At 32.7% G+C, this 25744-nt stretch overlaps 1 protein-coding gene across 18 annotated transcripts in view; it reads left to right on the plus strand.

Annotated features, from left to right (window-relative positions):
- Positions 1-25744, plus strand: part of SEMA4D (semaphorin 4D) — a 187408-nt gene that overhangs the window by 72337 nt on the left and 89327 nt on the right. For 4 of the 18 annotated variants that reach the window (XM_074281460.1, XM_074281469.1, XM_074281470.1 and 1 more), the window contains exon 3: positions 9223-9343. The exons of 12 other annotated variants lie outside the window; for them this stretch is intronic. The gene's annotated coding sequence lies outside the window, so the exon portion shown is untranslated. Of the gene's footprint in view, positions 1-8847; positions 8950-9222; positions 9344-25744 lie in introns of all 18 variants that reach the window. 2 more of the 18 variants (XM_074281459.1, XM_074281461.1) reach the window with 1 other exon arrangement.

The raw sequence follows: 25744 nt of genomic DNA on the forward strand, positions 1-25744 counted from the left end.
TTAATTCTTTCTTCCTGGAAGAAGCTTGCAGTATTTTTCCTTTGACCTAAACATTTTAGATTTTAGTGATGATATTCCTGGAGTTTTTCATTTCGGTTCAGGAAGTAACTAGTATATTCTTTTTATTTTCATTTTGTCTTTTTATTCTGTTATGTCTGGTAAATTTTCTTTGAAATATGATATATGGGTTCTTTTTTGGATCCTGGCTTTCAGTAAGTCAAATCATTTAAAAAGTGTTTCTCCTTGAGCTGTTTTCTAGGTCACTTGGTTTTTATATGAGATAATATTTTTTTCAGTCTTTATCTTATCTTAATATGTCTAGTCTTATGGAATCATTAATTCTACTTTGTTTCACTCTGATTTTCAGGGAGTCTTCTTTGTTTAAGGTTTTGTGTCTTGCACTGAGCAAGATACAATTTTCTCTTCAGGTCTTTCTTCCAAATTCTCATTTCTTTGCTCTATTGCTCTTGTTTCATTTATAATATTTTAACTTGCTTCATTTCTTCTAATTCTTCTAATTGTTTTTGCTTATACATGTTTTAGAGTATTTTTTAGGTTTGTGTCTTTTTTGTCTCTAACATCATGATAGCTCTTTCCCTATCTTTTTTTTTTTTTTTTAAACTCATTCTTCTAGCCTTGCTTCTCAGCAAGTGGAACTTTGTATATGGGCAAGGCTTTGTGTGTTCTGGGAGGAGTCCTGGCCTGTCTTGTCCGGGATCCTTCTGCCATCTTCAAATATTAATTCCTCTGTTCTTCAGGGTTTCTACAAACTTTGGGTATGTGCTTAAATTATTAAGGGCATACTGTGGTTATTGCCCTCCTATACTGAACTTGGGTTCAGAACTTGGTTTTAGAATAAACAATACAATTGCAGACTTACTCCTGAGTGAAGCTTTAATAGACCGTTGTTAGCCCCAGACTTTGTCTTCTTACTGAACCACTAGGCAGGTTCAAAGTAATAAAGATCTAGAATGACCCCTAATCCTCCCTACAGACAGCCCTAAAACCCTATCTGTAACTCCAGGATCAGAACTAGCAAACTGCCAGCACACCCCTGGTCTATATCCAGAGTTTGAATCTAAAATCTCACTTCTCTATTAGAACAGAACAATAGACCACTTCTGCTTTGTCTAGGTTTGTGTTTTAATTGCTTTTGAAAATCTTCAGTTAATATATGTGTTATGTTAGAGACAGAAACTTCTAATCAACTTGAAATTCCTTAAAATTCTTATTAGTTGTATAAAGGAGTTGATTTTGTAGAAATCATAGAAGAGGTTTTTCTCAGTTGCCTTTGGGTCACATTTTCAGCATAGATAGTTAAAGCTGAATGAATTTCAGTTTCAGTGACACAATTTGGAAGAATGTATCTGGGGAAAGAGGGATTTTTATATATGATGATGTTTGAAAATTCAGTGAACTTTTAAAATAAAATGGGTATAATTGATATAGATGTGTTTGTGCAGCATTTTTCTAGTGATTTAGAAGTCTACCATTAACCTATCTTGAACACTGTGTCCACTTTGTCCATAGAGCCTACATTGTAAGGGAAAATCCAAATGCATATTTTCCAAGAGAAAATAAAAAATTGTGACAACTTGTTTTTTCCCCACACATATTATTGTCACTAGGGGAAATGAAACTAAGTCAGAATCTCCAATTTTACTATGAATTTTGCATTTATCAGTGAGGCTAGGCAGTTTATTTTTATCTGTATTTTATACTGTCTTCTACTGCTCATTTCCTTTTTGTTAAGATCAGAAACAAGAATGGTTTGACTTCTTAATGATACAAACAGAACTTAAATCATCTTGTCTCATTACCTCTTTGTTCACTACCTTTTTGGGGAAAGGTGGGGAGAGAGAAGGATTGAAATCTGGATTTTATTTTTTAAAATTTTTAAAATTTTGTTTTTTATTAATTTTTATAATTATAACATTTTCTTTGACAGTACATATGCATAGGTAATTTTTTTTTTTTTTTACAACATTATCCCTTGTACTCCCTTCAGTTCCGATTTTTTCCCCTCCTTCCCTCCACCCCCTCCCCTAGATGGCAGGCATTCCCATACATATTAAATATCTTATAGTATATCCTAGGTACAATATATATGTGCAGAACCGAATTTTGTTGTTGTTGTTGCAAAAGAAGGATTGTATTCACAAGGTAAAAATCTGGGAAGAGAAACAAAACAAAACAAAACAAAAAAACAATTCTCACAGTTCACACTCAATTCCCAGTGTTCTTTTTCTGGGTGTTGCTGATTCTGTCCATCATTGATCAATTGGAATTGGATTAGCTCTTCTCTATGTTGAAGATATCCACTTCCATCAGAATACATCCTCGTACAGTATCATTGTTGAAGTGTATAATGATCCCCTAGTTCTGCTCGTTTCACTCAGCATCAGTTGATGTAAGTCTCTCCAAGCCTCTCTGTATTCCTCCTGTTGGTCATTTCTTACAGAACAATAATATTCCATAACATTCATATACCATAATTTACCCAACCATTCTCCAATTGATGGGCATCCATTCTTTTTCCAGTTTCTAGCCACTATGAAAAGGGCTGCCACAAACATTTTGGCACATACAAGTCCCTTTCCCTTCTTTAGTATTTCCTTGGGATATAAGCCCAGTAGTAGCACTGCTGGATCAAAGGGTATGCACAGTTTGATAACTTTTTGGGCATAATTCCAGATTGCTCTCCAGAATGGCTGGATTCTTTCACAACTCCACCAACAATGCATCAGTGTCCCAGTTTTCCCACATCCCCTCCAACATTATCGTTATTTGTTCCTGTCATCTTAGCCAATCTGACAGGTGTGTAGTAGTATCTCAGAGTTGTCTTAATTTGCATTTCTCTGATCAATAGTGATTTGGAACACTCTTTCATATGAGTGGAAATAGTTTTAATTTCGTCATCTGAAAATTGTCTTTTCATATCCTTTGAGAAATCTGGATTTTAAAATTTAATTTGTATAGGTGTGGCAGTTTCTCTTTCCAAAGGAGATTAGGAATTGTCTGTAATTTATCATTATAAAAGTAACACTGGGAAGTAAAGTGATTTAGATCACACAGGTATGACTAATCAAAGGCAGTTCTGATTCTAAGTCTGTCCCTGTTATTTTAATTTCAGAGAGGCCCCCTCTCTGCTTGTTGAATAATATTTGAATTGTTAATGTTTGTAGTTTAGTGCAAATTGCTTAATATCAGGACAACCAGGATTATTTATATTTTTAAGTATTATGGAGACAGGGACACTTTGAATTTCTTTAAAGTCTCTAATGGTAGGAATTTCAGACATGTAGTAAATGGCTTCATAAACACTTCTTAAATTACATTACATTAACATAATATTGCTTGTTTTCTCAAACATAAAGAATCATAGTATAAAAAGAACTATTTCTAGATATAAATTCAAAAAAATCCAAATTGTTCCTAGTGACTTATTATCTGACTGTGTTCAACTGTTGTTAATGATCATGGCAGAATGAAATCAGGGTGCTATATAGGCCTTCTTCATTTTGTCTTGAGTATATCTTGAGACTATACATAAGCTAGCATCTGTCTGTGGTTCCTTTCTTTCAACATGAAACTAGCCTATATTCTCTTTCAGTCCTGCTTTTAAATGTTTAGAGAATAGTGTTCCATGACTCATTGTTAAACAACACTGGTAAAATATTGATATTAAGAATATGGGTTTTATTTTTACAAAGGTTCTGAAAAAGGCCTCATTTCCAAAATACATAGAGAATTGACTCTAATTTATAAGAAATCAAGTCATTCTTCAATTGATAAATGGTCAAAGGATATGAACAGACAATTCTCAGACGAAGAAATTGAAACTATTTCTAGCCATATGAAAAGATGCTCCAAGTCATTATTAATCAGAGAAATGCAAATTAAGACAACTCTGAGATACCACTACACATCTGTCAGATTGGCCAGAATGACAGGGAAAGATAATGCAGAATGTTGGAGGGGATGTGGGAAAACAGGGACACTGAAACATTGTTGGTGGAATTGTGAATACATCCAGCCATTTTGGAGAATGATTTGGAACTATGCTCAAGAAGTTATCAAACTGTACATACCCTTTGATCTACCAGTGTTACTACGGGGCTTATATCCCAAAGAGATTTTTTTTTTTTTTTTTTTTTTTAAATATAAAGTGTTTTATTAAGAAAAATGCCCTCAATATAATTCTTTTTTTTTTTTTTTATTATATATATATATATATATATATATTTTATAATATTATCCCTTGTATTCATTTTTCCAATTTACCCCCCCTCCCTCTATTCCCTCCCCCCGATGACAGGCAATACCATACATTTTACATGTGTTACAATATAGTCTAGGTACAATACATGTGTGCGAATATCACTTTCTTGTTGCACAATAAACATTAGAATCCGAAGGTACATGCAACCTGGGCAGACAGATATTAGTGCTAACAATTTTCATTCCCCTCCCAGTGTTTCTTCTCTGGGTGCAGCTACCTCTGTCCATCATTGATCAACTGGAAGTGAGTTGGATCTTCTTTATGTTGAAGATTTCCACTTCCATCAGAATACATCCTCATACAGCATTGTTGTTGAAGTGTACAGTGATCTTCTGGTTCTGCTCATTTCACTCAGCATCAGTTGATTTAAGTCTCTCCAGGCCTCTCTATATTCCTCCTGCTGGTCATTTCTTACCGAGCAATAATATTCCATAACCTTCATATACCACAATTTACCCAACCATTCTCCAACTGATGGACATCCATTCATCCTCTAGTTTCTAGCTACAACAAAAAGAGCTGCCACAAACATTTTGGCACATATATGTCTCTTTCCGCTCTTTAGTATTTCTTTGGGATATAATCCCAGTAGTAGCGCTGCTGGGTCAAAGGGTATGCACAGTTTGATAACTTTTTGGGCATAATTCCAGATTGCTCTCCAGAATGGCTGGATTCTTTCACAACTCCACCAGCAATGTATTAGTGTCCCAGTTTCCCCACATCCCCTCCAACATTTGTCATTATTTGTTCCTGTCATCTTAGCCAATCTGACAGGTGTGTAGTGGTATCTCAGAGTGGTCTTAATTTGCATTTCTCTGATCAGTAGTGATTTGGAACACTCTTTCATGTGAGTGGATATAGTTTCAATTTCTTCCTCTGAGAATTGTCTGTTCATATCCTTTGACCATTTATCAATTGGAGAATGGTTCGGTTTCTTATAAATTTGGGTCAGTTCTCTATATATTTTGGAAATGAGACCTTTGTCAGAACCTTTGTTTTTAAAAATATTTTCCCAATTTGTTACTTCCCTTCTAATCTTGTTTGCATTAGTATTATTTGTACAGAAACTTTTTAGTTTGATGTAATCAAAATCTTCTATTTTGTGATCAATAATGATCTCTAGTTCTCCTCTGGTCATAAATTCCTTCCTCCTCCACAAGTCTGAGAGGTAGATTATCCTCTGTTCCTCTAATCTATTTATTATCTCCCTCTTTATGCCTAAATCATGGACCCATTTTGATCTTATCTTGGTATATGGTGTTAAGTGTGGATCCATATCTAATTTCTGCCATACTAATTTCCAGTTTTCCCAACAGTTTTTTCCGAATAATGAATTTTTATCCCTAATGTTGGAATCTTCCCAAAGAGATTTTAAATAAGGGAAAGGGACCTGTATGTGCAAGAATGTTTGTGGCCCTCTTTGTAGTGGCCAGAAACTGGAAACTGAGTGGATGCCCATTAATTGGAGATTGGCTGAATAAATTGTGGTATATTAATATAATGGAATATTATTGTTCTGTAAGAAATGACCAACAGCATGATTTCAGAAAGGCCTGGAGAGACTTATATGAACTGATGCTGAGTGAAATAAGCAGGATCAGGAGATCATTATATACTTCAACAACAATACTGTATGATGATCAATTCTGATGGACGTGGCCCTTTCCAACAATGAGATGAACCAAATCAGTTCCAATAGAGCAGTAATGAAGTGAACCAGCTACACCCAGAGATAGAACTCTGGGAGATGATTATGAACCACTACACTACCCTCTATTTTGGTCCACTTGCATTTTTGATTTCCTTCCAGGCTAATTGTACACTATTTCAAAGTCCGATTCTTTTTGTACAGCAAAATAACTATTTGGACAAGTATACATATATTGTATTTAATTTATACTTTAATATATTTAACATGTATTAGTCAACCTGCCATCTGGGAAGGGGGTGGGGGAAGAAGGGGAAAAATTGGAACAAAAGGTTTAGCAATTGGCAATGCTGTAAAATTACCTATGTATATATCTGGTAAATAAAAAGCCATAATAATAATAATAATAAAAGAATATGGGTTTATGTTTTAGGGAGAAGTTTGGGTTCATCAAAGGAGCCTTGTTAAATTATTTATAATGTCATCTTATATAAAGCAAAGGAAGAAAACTAAACTAAAAGAAATATAATTTCCAAAGCCAAAGATAGAGGTTTTTCCAACTTTTCATTATTTGAATCATCAAATCCTTGGCTTCCATATGTTGATTATGAACATTGAGATAAAATGTACTTAATTTTACTGGCCAGTTTGTGTAAATTAAAATGTGTGATATATGATGTCTTATTACCCTTTTTTGAGAGGGAAAAACAGTCTTTGATAGAAATCAAGTGTAAGTTTAAAAAATAAGAAATGGTTATGTTTTAGCAGTTTGCTTAAATTGACCAGCTAATTAACATTTATCCAAAGCAGACTATAGCTTTAGCTTCAGATCAATTAATTGCCCAAGATTTGACATGCTTTTTAGAGTAAATTTTTAAAAAGAGAGAAAGAAAAAAATCGTAGGGGCAGCTACTTGGTCTAGTGGATAGAACACCAGCTCTGAAGTCAAGAGGACCTGAGTTCAAATTTGGCCTCAGACACTTAATATACTTCCTATATGTATGACACTGGGCAAGTCACTAAACCCCGATTGCCTTAGCAAAAAGAAAGAAAGAAAGAAATTGTATAGAATAATGTTGTACCAAGTTAGATGGTTGATAGTGTTTTTGAAACCATTAGTTCTATCACTGTAATACTTTGTGACTCAATTTTGAAAATGATCTTTTCCCCCCATTTTAAATAAGTAGTTTTTTTATTGTATTTAAGGAAAATAGCTTTTAAATTTAATTGTCTTTGTTTACTATTTATCAAGTGGTTGATCCTAGTTTATTAGTTTTAATGATATATTGAAATATAAATATTTGTATTGTGTTAATATGTCATTAGGAATGAGGAAAAATGTAATCTTTCATAAATGTTTTGTGATAGATACATATTAGTTTTAAAGTGGGTTTTCATGTTTTCTTTAAAGGTATTTCATTTGCCTGATGGAATAAAATATTCTTATAGAGAATAAAATTAATTGTTAAGAACAACTTTCAATTGAATTAAATCGGGTCTATAATTTTTCTTTTTCTACTAAGTACATTTTATAGTTTGGACTAAGAGAATAGAAAAATAGAAAGGAATATTAGCTTTGTCTCATCCTTTATGTTTGAATGAAACTTATTATTATGGTTACAATTAAGAATAAATCTTTCAAGGAAGGTTTATAGAAGTGTTTCATACTTCTTTCAAATTTCATTGGAAGCTAACATATATGTTGTGATATTCAAACTAAGTATAAAGGAATTGGTCTTTGAAATTCCAGGTCCTAATCATAGAAAAGGGATCATAATGAGAGCTTAAATTATTAAAATGTAGCCACTTCAGATGAACTTTTTATGTTATTTGAACAAACCCTTTGAGTGAGTCAGAATGGAACTGTATCATTGGACAATAAATTAGACATGTCCTAGGATTCCTTTAAAAACACAGTCCATGTTGCTTTAACTTGGAGATGGTAAAGCTAAGAGCCTTTAATCAGAAAAGAACTCAACTCTTTACCTTTTAGATGCTTGAAGATTTCTTTCCCTTTCTTCTTTCAGCTCTAATCTGTTGTGATGTCTAGCTGCAGAATACTACAGAGGGAGACATCTAGCAGTTGTAAAGTCAAATTGAGAAAATTCGTAGCACTTTTGGGAGAGCAGGGATATATACTCCAGATAGACATGGATATAGAGAAGCAGCTACCTGAGGTTAGAAAAGGAGAGCCAGTTATGAATACCTAAAGAAGGTCAATAAGGCAATTGAGAATTGAACTTAAGACAGCACAAGTATAAAAAGGACATAAGAAACTGCATTTTTGGAGTTGTAGATTGTTCCTGGCCACATTTATTCCTTACATGTGTACCTTATTATCATTGTTTATGTTTTTAAAATTTATGTTAATTCTTCCTATTAATGCCATTAAGTATTTGTGCTAGTGAATACCCAATTCATGAGCAGTATATTATATAGTTACTATTCTTATCTTCATCTTAATAAATATTTTTTTCTGTGAGCTGTGATTGCTGTATGACCTTTATTAGAAAGCATCCTGGTTGAGGTTTATTAGCTACTTTGTTAGAAATGTAGACCCAGACTGTAGAATATGGGATTAGCAATTGCCCTTTAGGAACCCAATCTGTGAACATGAGTCCCAAATTGGGGGAGCAGCCCAGAGGGGGCATTAGGTGGGGAAGACAACTTTCAATCATTTTTTTTTAAAGTTTTCAACTATTCTCCCTCAATAAATCTAATTTACTTATGGGGGAGGGGAAGTCAGCATTTTCATAAGTTACTAGTTTAAAGTGAGAAGCTTTGAACAATAGCAAAAAAGTGAAGGAAAGAATGAGGTGATACCCCAGTAACTTCCTCCTAGAAGTTCACCTCAACCCCTGAATTCACATTGGAATCACCCTCTACCCTTTTACCTCTCTCTCTTTCTGATTATTAGATGACTCCTCTCAGAACCTCCATTTAAGAAGGATGCCTAAGCCAGCCAAGTCCTCATTCCACTTCAGGCTGTACTTTAGACTTTACCCTGCTGTGCTGCCAGGTATTCTTTAATCTCTCCCCTCTCTATTTAGCTTTTCATCTTCCTTTTATGTGTTTCTTCCTCCATTAGAATATAAACTGCTTCAGCACAGGGTCTTCTTTTCTTCTATTTGTGTTAGCTTTGCTTAACACAGTGCCCACTTAATAAAGAATTGTTGATTTGACTTAATGATTAAAAAGACTATCTTTCATTGTAAAAATGATGATATAATAATTTAATTTACATAGTTTTCACAGTTTTCAACTACATTACCTTGTTTAATTCTCACAACAGGTAGAGAGTATGTATTATCCTTATTTTACTGATGAAGAAACTTTATGGTGAATTAAGTGCTTGTTCTACTTTCTGCTGTGATTTTTTTTCAAGTACTGTACCCTTCAATGAAATACCTGGGGTAAGCAATTTCTTCCTTCTTCTGCCTTTATCTCTCTCAGCTTCCTTTGTGGGAATTTTTGGAAAATATAATCTTAACTAATTGGTGAAATTTGCAAATTTGGGGCAAAAGATTAGTGAAAAATATAAAAGCACAAACCCGAAATTTTTCAAAATTGACAGGGGAAGCCCACATTGTATAATGGATTTGATCTGTATGTATTTCTTATTATTTAAAAATTTTAGTTTTCCATGACCTGATGTGGAGTATAAAAAGCATGCTTTGCATTCCCCAAATATAACATGCTTAACTATATGCCTGAAACATATTTTGCATTATATTTTCCTTTAAGGAGTTTAATATTTTTACATTCAAGGCCATTTTTCTCAAAAGTATTGAAACAGATTTGACTCTACATATAATTTCTTATGGTGTAGTTTGCTGCTTCCTTTCTTTACAGAACAGAACTTTTAGATAATGGCTGAAGAAAATTTAGAATAATCAAAAGGGAGTGGAGAAAAAGAGAGCAAAACACATTTACACTTTTTATTATACAGAAGAGGTGATAATATTATGAACCAGTTAGGCTCATAGCATCAGAGATTTAGAGCCTGAAAGGGACCTTGTAAATTATCTGATCTTACTATCATTTTATAGATAGTTCATGATCATAATCAGATCGTCTCATTCCATATTTAGGACTTTATTATACCATGAAAGCACAATAAATTTGGATAGACTGTTACCCATGTCTTATATCCATTTTTCTAGACACATTAATGCTTGGAGAGCCTTGTTATAGCCAAATATTATCACTGTCATTAAGTTAAAAGCATTTGCCCTTTTTATTTAGCTTGGCTTCAGGTGCTTTCACTCCTAATATTGATTGAATTTTGTTTAAAAAGATCAATAGGTCTAGCTGTAGTTAGCATAATATAATGCCCATGAAAACCTCATTTTCACATAGAGGATGCTTTCAATTTTGTTTTTCCTTTTCCTCCTACAGTTTTAATACAATCATTCTTCTCAAATATATAATAGTTCCTTATTCTTTTTTTAGTGGAGAAAAAAAGTAGAAGACATTCCCTAGCACCATTCTACTCTGGTGAATTGGCCTAGTCATTAAAACATTTGGATCTACCTACATTGCAACAAGAATTTCCCTTATTTAAATAATGGGGGAAGGGAAGGGCTGAGAATGAAGACAGAGAGAAAAATATTATTACGTCGTTCTGACCCCCAGAATCTCTTTTCCTTTAAATTCAAATTATTTTTTACAATATTAGAACAGAAATGTATGATTTAATTAAAGCTCATAAGTAAATGAAATATTTTTAATAACATTTTCATTTATATGTTTTAATGTCATTTTATGATTCTGTCTGAGAGACAATTGCTGATAAGATGTTTTTTATTCTTTACATAGTATTTACTAAAGCTTATCATAAATAATTTGAAACAAATACATTGTTCACACAAAGCTAGCCCCAAAGAATGTAGATGGTTATGATAGAAAATCCCACAAGGACCATTTATCTTTCCTAATCATTGTCTTCCCAAGGGCTAAGAATATATTACTGTTAGCAAATTTAGGTCTACTGATGAAATCATGAATGAGAGCAAGGCACAGTTCTACCCCATCCATTTCTGTTTCCCTGAGAATTCTGGTATACTTCAAATCAATTCAGAAAACATTTTTAAGAGCCTAATATGTATACAGCATTGCACTAGTCAGTGAAGTTTAAAAATAATCTGAGGTTGTCCCCGGTCTCTCAGACTTCACATCACATGATGATGGTGAAGGTGGGAAGAATTCAGCATGCACATAAATAATCAAGCTACAAGGGAGAATAATTAGAGCAAAGGAAAGTTCCAAGAGAATGTTATGAGAAATTGAAGAAAAATAATTTTCATTTAGAGGTAAAGTGAGGGATGATATAAGAGAAAGATTCAAGAAGGTGACAGCTGAATTAGTCTATTAAAAAACTTCAGCAAGAGGAGATAAATAATGTAAGATGAAATGGGGACACCCTGATATGTAGGGTATAGTAGAAATAATAATATGCCATCCATTGTCTTCTCTCCTAATCATTTGCAGCTTCATGAAACTGGAAAAAAACATGAAATCATGCTGACTATATCCACTATAAATTTGTGTTATATAATCTCAACAGGGCCCTTACTGTGACATAGCAGCACCTTCCTAAATTGATTCACTATTGTACTTACCACATCAGCTTTTCTAATCCTCTTCAAATTTCTCATGGCACTCTCTCCTTGTACTCTCTCAGCTAAAAACTTTTCTTTATATTTCACTGAAAAAAATGAGGTTATTTGTGAAGAGATTCTTCTTTTCCTTTGTTCCTCTTCTTTCACTTAAAAAGCTTCCCCTCTATTTTATCCTTCAACTCTGACACACATGAAATGGTATGTGGCAGTTGAAAGTTGAAATAACTGAAGAAACAGGATCAAGCTTCCCACCATATAAATTCATTAAACAATATATGCCAATTATCCAGCAATTCAGGACTAGGCCTCTTCCTCACTTTAGAGATGAATCCCAGGCACAGGGGAGGACAAACTTTTATAAATTAAAAGCAATAAAATAGCAACAGTTAATTAAGGAAATAATCAGGATACATTAGACAATCTAATTTCTAAGATTAGGACTTTGCAAATTGGGAAGGGAGAGTGAATAAGTATCATTCTCTGAAATCAGAAAAAAGTGTCCCATTCCCCCCAAGTGTCTGTGAACAGTCAAAGGAACATGGAAACAATAACTGATTGGTTGGTCAGTATGGGGCCATTTCTCAGATAAGACATATGGGTTGCTTGAGATGTACAATTGTGAGAAAACTTGTATCTTTCTTCATCCTTTGACACTGAGATCACTGTCTTCTCCTTGGTATTCTTTTCTCACTAGGATTTTATGACACTGTTTTCTCCTGATTCTTCATCTACCTGTATAGCCATTTCTTCTCAGTCTCCTTTGTTTGATCTTTATCCAGATCTTGCCCACTCACTGTGGGTACTACCAAATACTCTGTCCTGGACTTTTTCTATGCTATTTTGTTTGGTAATTTATTGCCTCCCATGGATTCAATGATCTTCTCTATGCATATGATTTTCAAATATATTTATTCAGCTCTAATCTATCACCTGACCACCTTCAAATCTCCAACTATCTTTTGGACATCTTGATTTGGATCTCCCCAGTGTATCCATTATTATTATTATTGTTATAAAACTCATTAAACTCCAGAGCCATCTGGATACAGAGGCTGGATAGAGATCAGGAAGACTGGAGATGGCTTTGGATGCTGTGATAGACCTTGGTGTTTTGCCATTAAAGTGTTTAACAAGTCTCAGTTTGACTGAGGCAATGCCCAATCAGTGCTTAATACTGGGTTAAAAATGAGGCATTTAGAATGGATTTTTACTACTACTCCTGCTCCTCCTCCTCCTCTTCCTCCTCCTCCTCCTCCTCCTACTACACACACACACACACACACACACACACACACACACACACACACACACACACACACACAATCTGAGAGGAGAAAACTCTCAAGGTATCTAGCCAAAACAGAAACAATTTCTAACTACATTCACTATGAACCAATCAGGGCCCAAAAAGTGACCTGTGTAGCCTGGGGACCTATTATTAGTCAATCAGTGAAAGCTGCTTTAAGACATGGTCCTAGTCAGTAAACCCCCAGATACTCAGTGATCAAAATTTACTTTCCATAGAGCAGCCTGATCAACATTTACATTTCTTTGGGCACAGTACCTGCTGGTAAGGGGGAAGGGAAAGAAGAAAGAAAAGAACAAAACAGAAAAGAAAAGGAGTTGTGTTGCCTAAGTGGTTAGTTCCAGTTGGGTCTCCAGCAGGGCAGCTCCTACTCCTACTCACAGAGGTTGCTGTTTGTCCTTTGTTCTTGAAGAGGACTATGATATCAGGGAGATGATGTCATGTCATGCATCAGCTTTTTCTTTTAAGATCTTTTAACAGGGCAATGCCCAATGAATGATTAAGAAAAGGTAAGAAATGAGCCAGAAAATGACTTCTTGTTTAGTAAGAAAAAAATATCAACTAAACTATGGCAGTTTCAATCAATTCCATTGGTTTCCTGTTACCTTATAAATTTCTTCCATTTGCCTTTTAAAGCTCTTTAACATCTTAGTCCTACCTTTCTAGCCATATTTTAACATTATATATTTTGTAGGCTAGCGAAATAAGCATTCTTGCCGTTTTCCCTTGCATTCCTTACTCAGTGCCTCTTTATTATCTTATGTCATTGTCTGTATGTCATGCATTTGGTTTCCACTTCTTTCTCTTTATATTAATTCTGAGTTTCCTTTCAGACTTAACTCTGGTGTTACCTCGTACATGAAGCCTTTTTTCTTTGCCTTCAAGGTTACCTTATATCTGTTATTTCTGTATTTTATCTATACTTATATATGTGCATCCTTCTTTTCCTCCATACCTTGATAATGCTTTTATTTTTGTACTTGAAGGCCTATCACATGTGGTGTTTACAAGTGTTTGTTGATTTATTGCCTTCTAGAAATCATCATTCTAGAACTGATAAATCAATAAAAAATAATTTGAGGAAGGAGCTGTCATTAAGATAGAGGGAAGAGATAAGTGAAACCTTTTGAAGATACTTTGTCTAAAGTGGAGCTTCTCAATTTTTTTCCGCTTGTTAACTCTTTTCATCTGAGAAATTTTTATATGATCCTGAGTATATAGGTAGATAAAATAGGTATACAAATCAAATTGGTAATAAATCATGATTTCACGACTTCTCACATTTAGTTATACAACCCATCTGGGATTACAGCCCACCATTTAAGAAACTTTGGTCTAACTTATGGTACTTGAAAGTCATTACTCCTATTTCATTGCTCTTAAAGTTCTCTTGCACTTTTTCATTTTTTTCTATGACATGTACTTATTTCTACAATTTCTTTTTTCTTGTCTTATTGCTATAACTAAGATTTCTAGAATTATATCAAATAATAGTGGTGATAGTAGACATTTTTTGCTTTATTCCTTAGCTTTTGGAAAGACATTTTCAAATATAGATAATGTTAATTCTTGGTTTTAAATAGAAATGGTTTACAATATTAAGGAAAGATCCATTTATTCCTATGCTTTTTAATATTTTTAAAATATAAATTGGGTTCTTTTGTCAGGTTTTTGTTGTATCTAGTAATATAATAGTGTGGATGGGGATTTTTGTCATTCTATTTTTAATGTTTTTTCTCATATTAAATTATTCCTTCATTTCTGGTATAAACTCAGCCTGCTTATAGTGGATAATCTTTTTAATATATTATTGTAACTTCTTTGTTCATATTTTAATCAATATTTTTGCATTTGTTCTTTAGAGATAATGGTGTATAGTTTTTCTTTTCTGATTTCTCTCTTTCTGGTTTAAGTATTGTCTCAGAATTTTGATAGGATAAATTCTTTGTTGATTTTTGTAAATAATTTGTGACTTTTTAAAACAAATTATTATGCTAATATTTGATAGAATTGAATAAGTCCAACTCATCTTTGTTTTTAGTTTGGTCATAGAGCTTGTTTAAGTTCTTTTTGTGAGACTGTTATTTTAATTCTTTATTTTTCCTGTTAATCTCAGTATTGTGGTTTTTTAAAAAAACACCTATCCATTTCATTTAAGTTACTGGTTTTGTTGGCATATAGTCAAGGTAGTTTCTAACTTTTAAAATTTCCCCTATATCTATTTTGAATTATTTATGAAATTGTTAAAAATAACTTACTCTTTTGATTTGGCAAATTTTGTGTATATTTGTATGTTTACAAAATTATATAATTTCTACTTAATAGCTAATCTGTTATTTCTGTTGATGTGTTGTTGAAAGTATTTAGAGATCTAAATTTTCCTAAAGGAATGCTGGATCCCAAAAGTTTAAAAAGTATGTTGTCTCACTATTGTCATTTTCATTTAGGAAAGTATCTACAAATTATTATATGGTTCTTATATTCCTTAGGCACAAATTATTTAGTGTCTCTAGGTTTGACTTTGGTCCAAATACTATGTATTGATTATAAGTTTTAATAACATTTTATATAGTAAAAAATGTGTTTAATAATTTTTTGCATTTAATTATGAAGGTTTTTTTGCCCTTGAAATGTACAGTTTTTGCAAAGGTGCCTTACATAACTGAGTAATATGTATACTCCTTTTTATTCACATTCAGTATCCCCAGAAATCTATTATATATAGCTTTTAAAGTATCCCACTCAAATCCTTAACTTCTTCCTAATTAACCTATCTTTTTTTAAAAGATGTGTCTAGGTCGGAGAAGGTGCACATTGGTGGTCCTAGATTATTATAATTTAGTTGTCCACTAACTTTCCCTTTTAAATACTTAAATGCTATGTCATCTGGTAAATATATATTATTGACATTACTTAATTATTTATGATGCCTTTAAGCATAATGTAATTTTCTTTCTTATCTCATTTAACCATGTCTATTTTTGCTCTTGTCTTGTCTGAGATCATGATTGCCACCTCAGATTTTTTTTTTTTAACTTGCTGAGATGTTATAAATTCTATTCTAACTTTTTATTTTCTATTCTAACTTTTTATTTACAATTTATGAGAATTTTTATTTTTTCAGTTTACTTTTTTTAAACACCATATTATTGAATCTGCTTTCTAATCCATTTTGCTACCCTCTTGAATTTCACCAATCAATTTACTGTTTACCTTCTCAGTAATTAAAAACAAAAACAAAAACTTTTTAATTGAATCATCCTGTTGTAATGTTTTCTTCTTTTGTCCCTTTTATATTCACCTTTAACCTGGAAAAAAGTGATAGAAAAGAGTATGATCATCAGTAGCAATCTTTGATTATACTCCATTATCTTTCTCCTTTTCACCAAGATCAAAATTAGTGAATTAGTGCTAGTTATCCTTTTTTTTTTCTTTAACTCCTCCTTTATGATCAATACTGTGACTTTGCATTTATTTTACTTGTAACTAATCTTTCATCAATTGTACATTTTTCTTTATTTTTTAAAAAAACATTGCTCATTATTATGGATGTAGTAAATGTGTATTTTCAAAAAAGAAGAGTAAACTGGAATTTTACATGACACCATATATATATATATACATATACATATATATTAAGTATAGTTTGCTATTTAAGTGTATATTAAAATTAACACATTAGTTGTTATACTGCTTTACCTTTTTGTATATCCTGTAATTCCTTTTGCTCTTTTCCATATATTTTAATTTTCTCTGATACCTTTCCCCACAAAGAACTGGTAACTAAAGAGGGATCTTGGGGATAGTTGAAAAATTATGGTATGTGAATGTATCAATACATCAATAAGTATTAAGTGCCTGCAATTAAGTGCCAACAATTTTGGTCAAATAGTGAGTTCTCATCCTAAGAGTAGAGATCTTTGGATTTATTAAGCAAGATAATACTGAATATATTACTGTAGTCATTTGTTTCTCTATGTTGTATACCTAATCTCATTTACTGCTCAATCTCTCTTTTTTTGATGATTACACCTTTGTAGTATAGTTTGAAATGTAGTACTATTGCTAGGTTCCCTTCCCATTTCCCCCCCATTATTTCTTTGATATTTTTTACCTTTTATTCCTCCAGCTGATTGTTATTCTTTTTTTCCGTAGTTCTTTAAAGTAATTTTTTGTGGTTTATATGATACTAAATTAATTTAGGTAATAGTATACTTTTTATCATATTGGTTTAGTTTACCTGTGAGCAATTAATATTTCTCCAAATATTTAGATTTGTTTTTATTTGTATGAAGAGTATATTTTATTTATATTCATGAGGTTAGTTCCTCTGTGTGTCTTGGAAAGTAAACCCCCAAATATCTTACACTATTCATAGTTATTTTATATAGAATTTCTCATTCTTTTCCTACTGGATTTTGTTGTTAATATTCAGAAATGTGGGTGATTAGTGTTAATTATCTTCTATCCTGATTGAAGTTGTTAAATATTTTGATTAGTTTTTTAGTTGGGTCTAATCTTTTAGTTAGCTCTTCAAAAATCATCACAACATCCACAAAAAGTGGTATTCTTACTTTTTTGCCAATGCTTTTTTCTTTATTTTACTTTTCTTGTCTTCATTGCTTTTCTTGTTAAGTTTTCTGCTTAGTCTGCCTATTCCTGACTTCATGGACCACAGCACATTGGTTCCTTCTAGTCTCCTGAAGTCTGTCCAAGTTCATGTTCATTGTCTCTATGACCGACTATCCATTTCATCCTTCTCCTTTAGCCTTCAATCTTTCCCAATATTAGAGTCTTTTCTAATGAGTCCTATCTTCTATTTATGTGGCCAAAATATTTAAGCTTCTGCTTCAGTATTTGATCTATCTAAATCTTTAAGAATTAGCCGATTGATTGTTCTTGCTATCCTAGGAACCCTCAAAAGTTTTCTCAAGCACTACAATTCAAAAGCTTTGATTTCTGCATTGCTTAGTTTTCCTCTCATTCCCATGCCTTGTGGTAGAAAATCATCTTTGCATACAACATTTATATGAGATATCTTCCTCCATTTTTCCTTTCCCTTCTCTTCTCTCCCAATATGTTCCTCTTTTCCACCCTTGCCAATATTCTTTTTTGTTTATTTGTTTGTTTTTATTTTTTATTTATTTTTATTATTATTATTATAGCCTTTTATTTGTAAGATATATGTATGGGTAATTTTTCAACATTGATCCTTGTAAAACCTTCTGTCCCAATTTTCCCCCCCTTTCCCCTCACTCCGTCCCCTAGATGGCAGGTATACCAATTTATGTTAAATATGTTAAAGTATATGTTAATGATTTCAGAAAGGCCTGGAGAGATTCATATGAACTGATGCTGAGTGAAATGAGCAGGACCAGGAGATCATTATATACTTCAACAACAATACTATATGATGATCAATTCTGATGGACATGGCCCTCTCCAACAATAAGATGAACCAAATCAGTTCCAATGAAGCAGAAATGAACTGAACCAGCTACACCCAGCGAAAGAACTCTGGGAGATGACTATGAACCACTACATAGAATTTCCATTCCTTCTAATTTTGTCTGCCTGCATTTTAAATTTCCTTCACAGGCTAAATGTATACTATTTCAAAGTCTGATTCTTTTTATTCAGCAAAACAACTGTTTGGTCATGTATATATATATATATATATATATATATTGTATTTAATTTATACTCTAACATATTTAACATGTATTGGTCGACCTGCCATCTTGGGGGAGAGGAAGGAGGGGGGGGAATTGGAACAAAAGGTTTGGCAATTGTCAGCATTGTAAAATTACCCATGTAAATATCTGGCAAATAAAAACTATTAAAAATAAATAGATAGATAGATAGAGTAAGTAAGTATATGTTAAATACAATATATGTATACATATCCATACAGTTATTTTGCTGCATAAGAAAATTTGGTCTTAGAAATAAGGTAAAATCAACTTGAGAAATTAATCAAAAATGCAAACAGACAAAAATAGAGGGATTGGAAATGCTATGTTGTGGTTCACACTCATTTCCCAGAGTTCTTTCGCTGGGTGTAGCTAGTTCTCTTCATTATTGAACAAATGGAACTGATTTGGTTCATCTCATTGTGGAGGAGAGCCATGTCTGTCAGAAATGATCATCATATAGAATTGTTGTTGAAGTATATAATGATTTCCTGGTGCTGCTCATTTCATTCCGCATCAGTTCACATAAGTCTCTCCAGGCCTTTCTGTAATCATCCTGCTGGTCATTTCTTATAGAACAAAGGAAAGAAAAAGAAAAAGATAAACATGAGTGAGTCAAACTGTATCTTTTAATTCCTGTGTTTATATGTCATATTTTCTATTCATCTCTGGTCTTTTCATCAGGAATTCTTGGAAATCCTCTATTTTGTTAAATACCTATTTTCCTCCTTTCCTCCTATCCCAACCAGTACGATTGTGCCCATTTTACTGGTTAAGTTATTCTTGGGTGTAAGTTTATATCCTTAGCTTTCAAAAATATCATATTTCAAGTTCTTTCCTTTACAATTATATGTTGTGTGATCCTGATACTATGCCTTCTCTATACTTAAGTTCTTTCTGGTTGCTTGAAAATTGTTTCTTTCATGCTATGTTGGCTGTAATATTCCTGGAAGTTGTCATTTTGAAGATTCTTTCAGGAATGACAGGTGAATTCTTTCAGTTATGGTTCTAGAATTACTGGGGAGTTTTCTTTTATGATTTCCTAAAATATAATGTCAAGACTCTTTTTGTTAATGACTTTGAAGTATTTCAGTTATTCTTAAATGATCTCTACTTCAGGCTATTTTCCAGATCAGTTATTTTTCCTATATTTCACATTTTTTTCTATTTTTTCAGTCTTATGAAAAATTATTTCTTAATCTCTCATGAAGTCATTATCTACTATTTGTCACTTCTTATTTTCAAGGTGTTATTTTCTTCATCTTTTTTTTTTTTTTTGGGGTGGGGAATGAGACAATTGAGATTAAGTGACTTGCCCAGGGTCACACAGCTAATAAATGTCAATTGTTCAAGATCAGATTTGAACTGAAATCCTCCTAACTCCAGGACCAGTGCTGTGTTCACTGTACTATCTAGCTGCCCCTGACTTATTTTCTTCAATAAAGAGAAGACATGTGAAGAAGTGACTGCTCACATGAGGGTGAGGACTGGGAACAAGATAGAAGTAGTTCTCCTCAACCTAAGATTACTCCCCACTACTGTTGGAGTAATTACACTTACTCTGCTTGGCATTTGAGGAGAATTCTAGAAGCAATGAGTAGAAATTTCAAGAAGGATAATTTAATTTGAAGTTTCATAAAATATAGATGGATTTTTAAAAATTATCTGGTCATTTTACATATAAGGAATCTGAGATCCAGAGAGGTTAAATGACTTGCCCAGTCACATGGGTAGTAAAACTTTCTTAGAATTAGAGAACTCATCAGAAATGGAATAGGCTACCTTTGGAGATAGTACATAGCTAAAGGGGTTCATATAGAAATTCTATTGACATGTGTCACATAAAAGTAAAATTAACTAATCTTTGAGGTACTAATTCCATATGTATATTTTTATTTTTAAAAAATAAACACAGCTTATTTCAGGCCACCTATCTTCTAATACACCTAAATAACATACATAGGATCTGATGTTATATAAAAAAATAATAGTTTGCTCAGAATTTTTTATTATAAGAAAATGTTTTCCTAACTACTGTTAGAAATAATACTTAGCATATTTTCAAGTCTGAGTATTTTTAAGTGCTTAAATGAATTTTGTCATTTATTTCAGATAAAATCTCTTAAATCATATCCTATTTCCAGAAATAGTTTGAAATATTGCAAATTACTATTAAACATTATTTCATTTTATGTTTTATACTCTCACTTTCCTTAAATTCTTGAAGATATCCATATTGTTTCAATAAATCCTTGATGAGAGATAGTCATTATAGAAGAAACTACTCAGGGGAAATAACTTACATCCTTTTAAAATTTTCTCTTTGTTGGAAGAAGATTTTATTTAGGATAGTGGTAACATCCGAAGTCAATATTACTCCACCATTTTCTTACATTTATACTTTTTCCCCCTCATAATTAGCTTTTCTTCTCTTCTTATACCTTTTGTTGCCCTCAACTTTATTTCTTTCTTTTTTTTCCTATTGCTTTATTAATTTAACTATTTTTTAAAATTATGCTTTAGGCTTATGGATGGTACTAATCAGTATGATTTAGCTTTCCATTTTGGAATTCAGTATAAGAATAGAATATAAGTGAATGTTACCAATAGTAAAAAGACAATACCAAAATTAACTGCACAAATAATATAGCAGAGAAGGAACAAAACTATCTTTATTCACTTATGGCATAAATCAGCAAAAAAACTTAGATATAACTTCAGCAAAGTAGTAGTATTTAAAATCAACCTACAAAACCCAATAGCATTTCTGTTTAATAGTAGATAAATTTAGTGCTATGCACAGTAACTTCTTATTGTCGTTATTGACTTGTTCATTCTAGAATCTTTGTATCTTCATGGACCCCAGCAGATACACATCAAGCTCTTCTATTCTTCACTATCTCCTGACGTCTGTCCCACCTTATGTCCATTGCATCCATGACACAGTATCAATATTATCCTTGGCTTCCCCTCTCCTTTTGTCGTCAGTCTTTCTCAGTACACCAGGATCTTTTCTAATGACTAATGTCTCATTTTGTGGCTAAAGTATTTAAGCCTTAGCTTCAGTGTTTGTCATTCTATAGTATCAATTAATTTCTTTAATTAAGTATTGACTGTTTTGATCTCCTTGCTATCCTAGAGACTCTCAGAAGTCTTCTCTAACACCACAATTCAAAAGCTTTGATTCTACAGTGCTCAACTTTCTTCTTAGTCTAACTCCCACAGCCATATATTTTTACTGGAAAAAAGTTTTGACTATATGAACTTTTGTCTGTAAGGTGATGTTTCTGCATGTTAGTATGCTTTCCAGAGTTGCCATAGCTTTCTTTCCAAGGAACAAATGTCTTTTAATTTCATGGCTGCAGTTGTCAGCTGCAGTAATCTTGAGCCTAAGAATATCAAATTTGACGTTGCTTCTATTTCTTTTCTCTCTATTTTTCAGAAAGGGATAGGACCAGTTGCTGTGATCTTAGTGTTTTGTTTTTTAATGTTAGCCTTCACACCAGTTTTTACATTAAACTCTTTTACCATCGCTAAGAGCTTGATTCATCTTTACTTTCTGCCACCCAAGTGGCATCATTTGTGTATCTGAGATTGTTGCTATTTCTCCTGGTACCATTAATTCCAGCTTTTGATTTGTCTCACCTGGGCATTTCACATGATGTACTCTGCATATAAGTTAAATAAATAAGGTAACAATATATGTAGCCTTAACATATTCCTTTCCCTTTTTACTACCTTGCATTCTTATATTTTATGACTCTCCATATGTTCTTCAATCCAATGACATTAGTCTCCTTGTTCTTGGCTACTATATTTCTTCTCCCTACTCTATGCTTCTTTACTGGCTGTTCCCCATGCCTGGAAATTCTCCCTCCTTAACCTAAATCTCACCTTCTGCAAATGCCTTCCTTCTGATTTATACTGTATATATCTTGTTTCTATATAGATGTTGTCATGTTGTCTCTCTTATTAGAATGTGAACTTCTAATGAATGTTTGCATTTCCTTGTATCTTTAACACTTAGCCTGGCAACTTGGCACATAGTAAGTAAGCATTTATAAATTCTTGTTGACTTTCTGACTACATAGACATAAATTTAAACTACTCTTTAAAGAAATAAAGAACAACTTAAATAATTGGAGGGATAGTCAATGCTCATGGTTGTGCTGCATCAATACAATAAAAAAATAGAATTAGTTATAGATTTAGTGTCATATCAATCCAACTGTGAATGCTAATTTTATAGAATTAGACAAAATAATAACATTCATTTTAGAAGAACAAAAGTTTTAGAATTTCAAGAAAAATATTGGGGAAAAATATAAATGAAGGGAAGAATAACTCTTCTGTACTTCAAATTATACTCTAAAGCAGTGTAACCATTTGTGCTAATAACAGTACCTTCTGTCCTGCTTCATTTCATTGGTGTTCTTGCCTTTCTTTCTGGATGTCTTTGGTCCAACTGGAGCCATGTCTATGTGTACTTAAGTACTTGCCTTAAGGAATCTATATTTTCTACATTAGGCATGTAGATGAACAAGCTTCTCTCTATGCTCCCTGACACTATGCAACAGTTACTTAACCAGATTGATTTTAATTATATTTATATACCTGTCACCTCAATTTATTTTTTTCCTATCTTCCCAATTTATAAATATAACACAATTACAGAAAAACAAAGAGTATATTCTGGGAAAGGAAGCATGGGATAGTTTTAGGAATCATCCACTAAAAAATTATTTGCTCATTTTGGGTAATGTAAGTTTCCAGAATGAGGATTTAAAGACACATAATAAATAAAATCAGTGTTCTGTCTATTTCTATATTAGCCCTTTCTCTCTCTGCCATGTTATCTGTCTTTTAAAGGTTAAGTTTAGATGTATAAAATCACTGTACCAGAACAGTCTTTTTTTCCCCCTTTTTCTAAGTAGTTTATTTATTTATTTTTTTTATTGAAAACAGTCACTTTATTATAAAATTTTTTGACAGTATATATGCATGAGTAATTTTTTATAACGTTATCCCTTGTAATCATTTTTCCAAATTATCCCCCTCCTCCCTCCGTTCCCTCCCCCCGATGACAGGCAATCCCATACATTTTACATGTGTTACAATATAACCTAGATACAATATATTTGTGTAAATCCAATTTTCTTGTTGCACGTTAAGTATTAGATTCCGAAGGTATAAGTAACCTGGGTAGATAGACAGTAGTGCTAACAATTTACATTCACTTCCCAGTGTTCCTTCTCTGGGTGTAGTTATTTCTGTCCATCATTGATCAACTGGAAGTGAGTTGGATCTTCTTTATGTTGAAGATATCCACTTCCATCAGAATACCTCTTCATACAGTATTGTTGTTGAAGTGTATAGTGATCTTCTGGTTCTATTCATTTCACTCAGCATCAGTTGATGTCTCTCCAAGCCTCTCTGTATTCCTCCTGCTGGTCATTTCTTACAGAGCAATAATATTCCATAACCTTCATATACCATAATTTACCCAACCATTCTCCAATTGATGGACATCCATTCATCTTCCAGTTTCTAGCTACAACAAAAAGAGCTGCCACAAACATTTTGGTACATACAGGTCCCTTTCCCTTCTTTAGTATTTCTTTGGGATATAAGCCCAATAGCAGCAATGCTGGATCAAAGGGTATGCACAGTTTGATAACTTTTTGGGCATAGTTCCAAATTGCTCTCCAGAATGGTTGGATTCTTTCACAACTCCACCAACAATGTATTAGTGTCCCAGTTTTCCCACATCCCCTCCAACATTCACAGAACAAAGTCTTACACCTTGTCTTCAAAATCTATGGTTGTAAAGGATACATAAGCCATTCAGTCAACAAACATTTACTAAAAACTTGAAGTGTACCAGGCAGAGTGTTGATCACTGAGGCTACAAAGAAAGACAAAAATCTCATCTCTGTCCTCAGAGAGTACATATTCTAGTGGAAGAAAGAGAGGCTCTTTGAGTATACCTAATGGGCACAACCTCTTCATATTTATTGTGTCTCTCTGGAAAGTGTTATCAATTGCTGTGGAATATATTTTTTTAAAATCCAGTAACCCAGAATTCATTATGATTTTGCTTTTTTTTTTTTTTTTTTTTTGGTACCTCAAGAATTTAGCACAGTGTCTGGCACATAGGAAGCACTTAGTAAGTTCTTGTTAATTATTTAATTGCTCCTGGACTGTTTACTTTTCCATCATTTCTCATATTCAGTTATTTGCCAAGCTTTGTCAATTCTCTCTTCATACCACTGTCATCTTCTGCCTTGTCTCCTCTCGTATAACCACTATCCTAATTCAAATCCTTATCACTTCTCACTTAGATTATTGCATTTTAAGAAAATTCAGATCACACTCTGATTTGCCTGCTTTACAGAATGCGTCCTTGCATGGTTCCTTTAAATAGTAGAACCCCTTGTACATTTAAATGCTTATTTTTAGATTAACTTGATAGGGGTAGGCTTAGAAGCAGAGAAGCTTAATGGTGTTAGAAACCATTTCTAATTGGCAGTTAACCAGAAACTAAGATAAAGCATCTTTGAAAAGTATAAGACATGAATGAGTATATATAATGATTTATGTCTATTTTCATATAACATTTTAAACTATCTATTGTAAAAATGAAAGTGTATGTGTAACAATATTTTATAATACAAAATATTATTACCCAGAACTAAAATGATAATTGCTTTAAAAAATATCCACTAAAATTAAACCAGATTGAGTTTTGAAATTATATATTCAAGTCCATCTCCTCAATTTATCTATTTTTCCATCTTTATAATTTATAAATCAAGCACAATCATGGAAAAAAATAGAGTATGTTATGGAGGGGAGTATAAAGGTGAGAATGCTCTTGGGAAGCATCCAGTATCTGAAAATCATTACTTGCTCGCTCAATGTGTTTCAGTTTTAAGTAATATAAGTTTCCAGAAGCAGAATTTAATGACACACAGTAAAGAATTCAAGTGCTTAGCTGTATCTCTGATCTCATCTCTGTGGATACTTTTTCCATCAGAGCATATCCTCTCCTCCTTATTTTCAGCATTTAGGCTGCATATCTGCTGCTTCTTATTCTTGCAGGATGACAGGGCTACCTAGTCATCCAGTCTTTGATGTCATTGATGATATTTTATGCCATTTCTGACTTGTTAATGTTGCAAGGTATTATTAACA

The sequence above is a fragment of the Sminthopsis crassicaudata genome, chromosome 1, assembly GCF_048593235.1.
Source record: "Sminthopsis crassicaudata isolate SCR6 chromosome 1, ASM4859323v1, whole genome shotgun sequence".
NCBI lineage: Eukaryota > Metazoa > Chordata > Mammalia > Dasyuromorphia > Dasyuridae > Sminthopsis > Sminthopsis crassicaudata.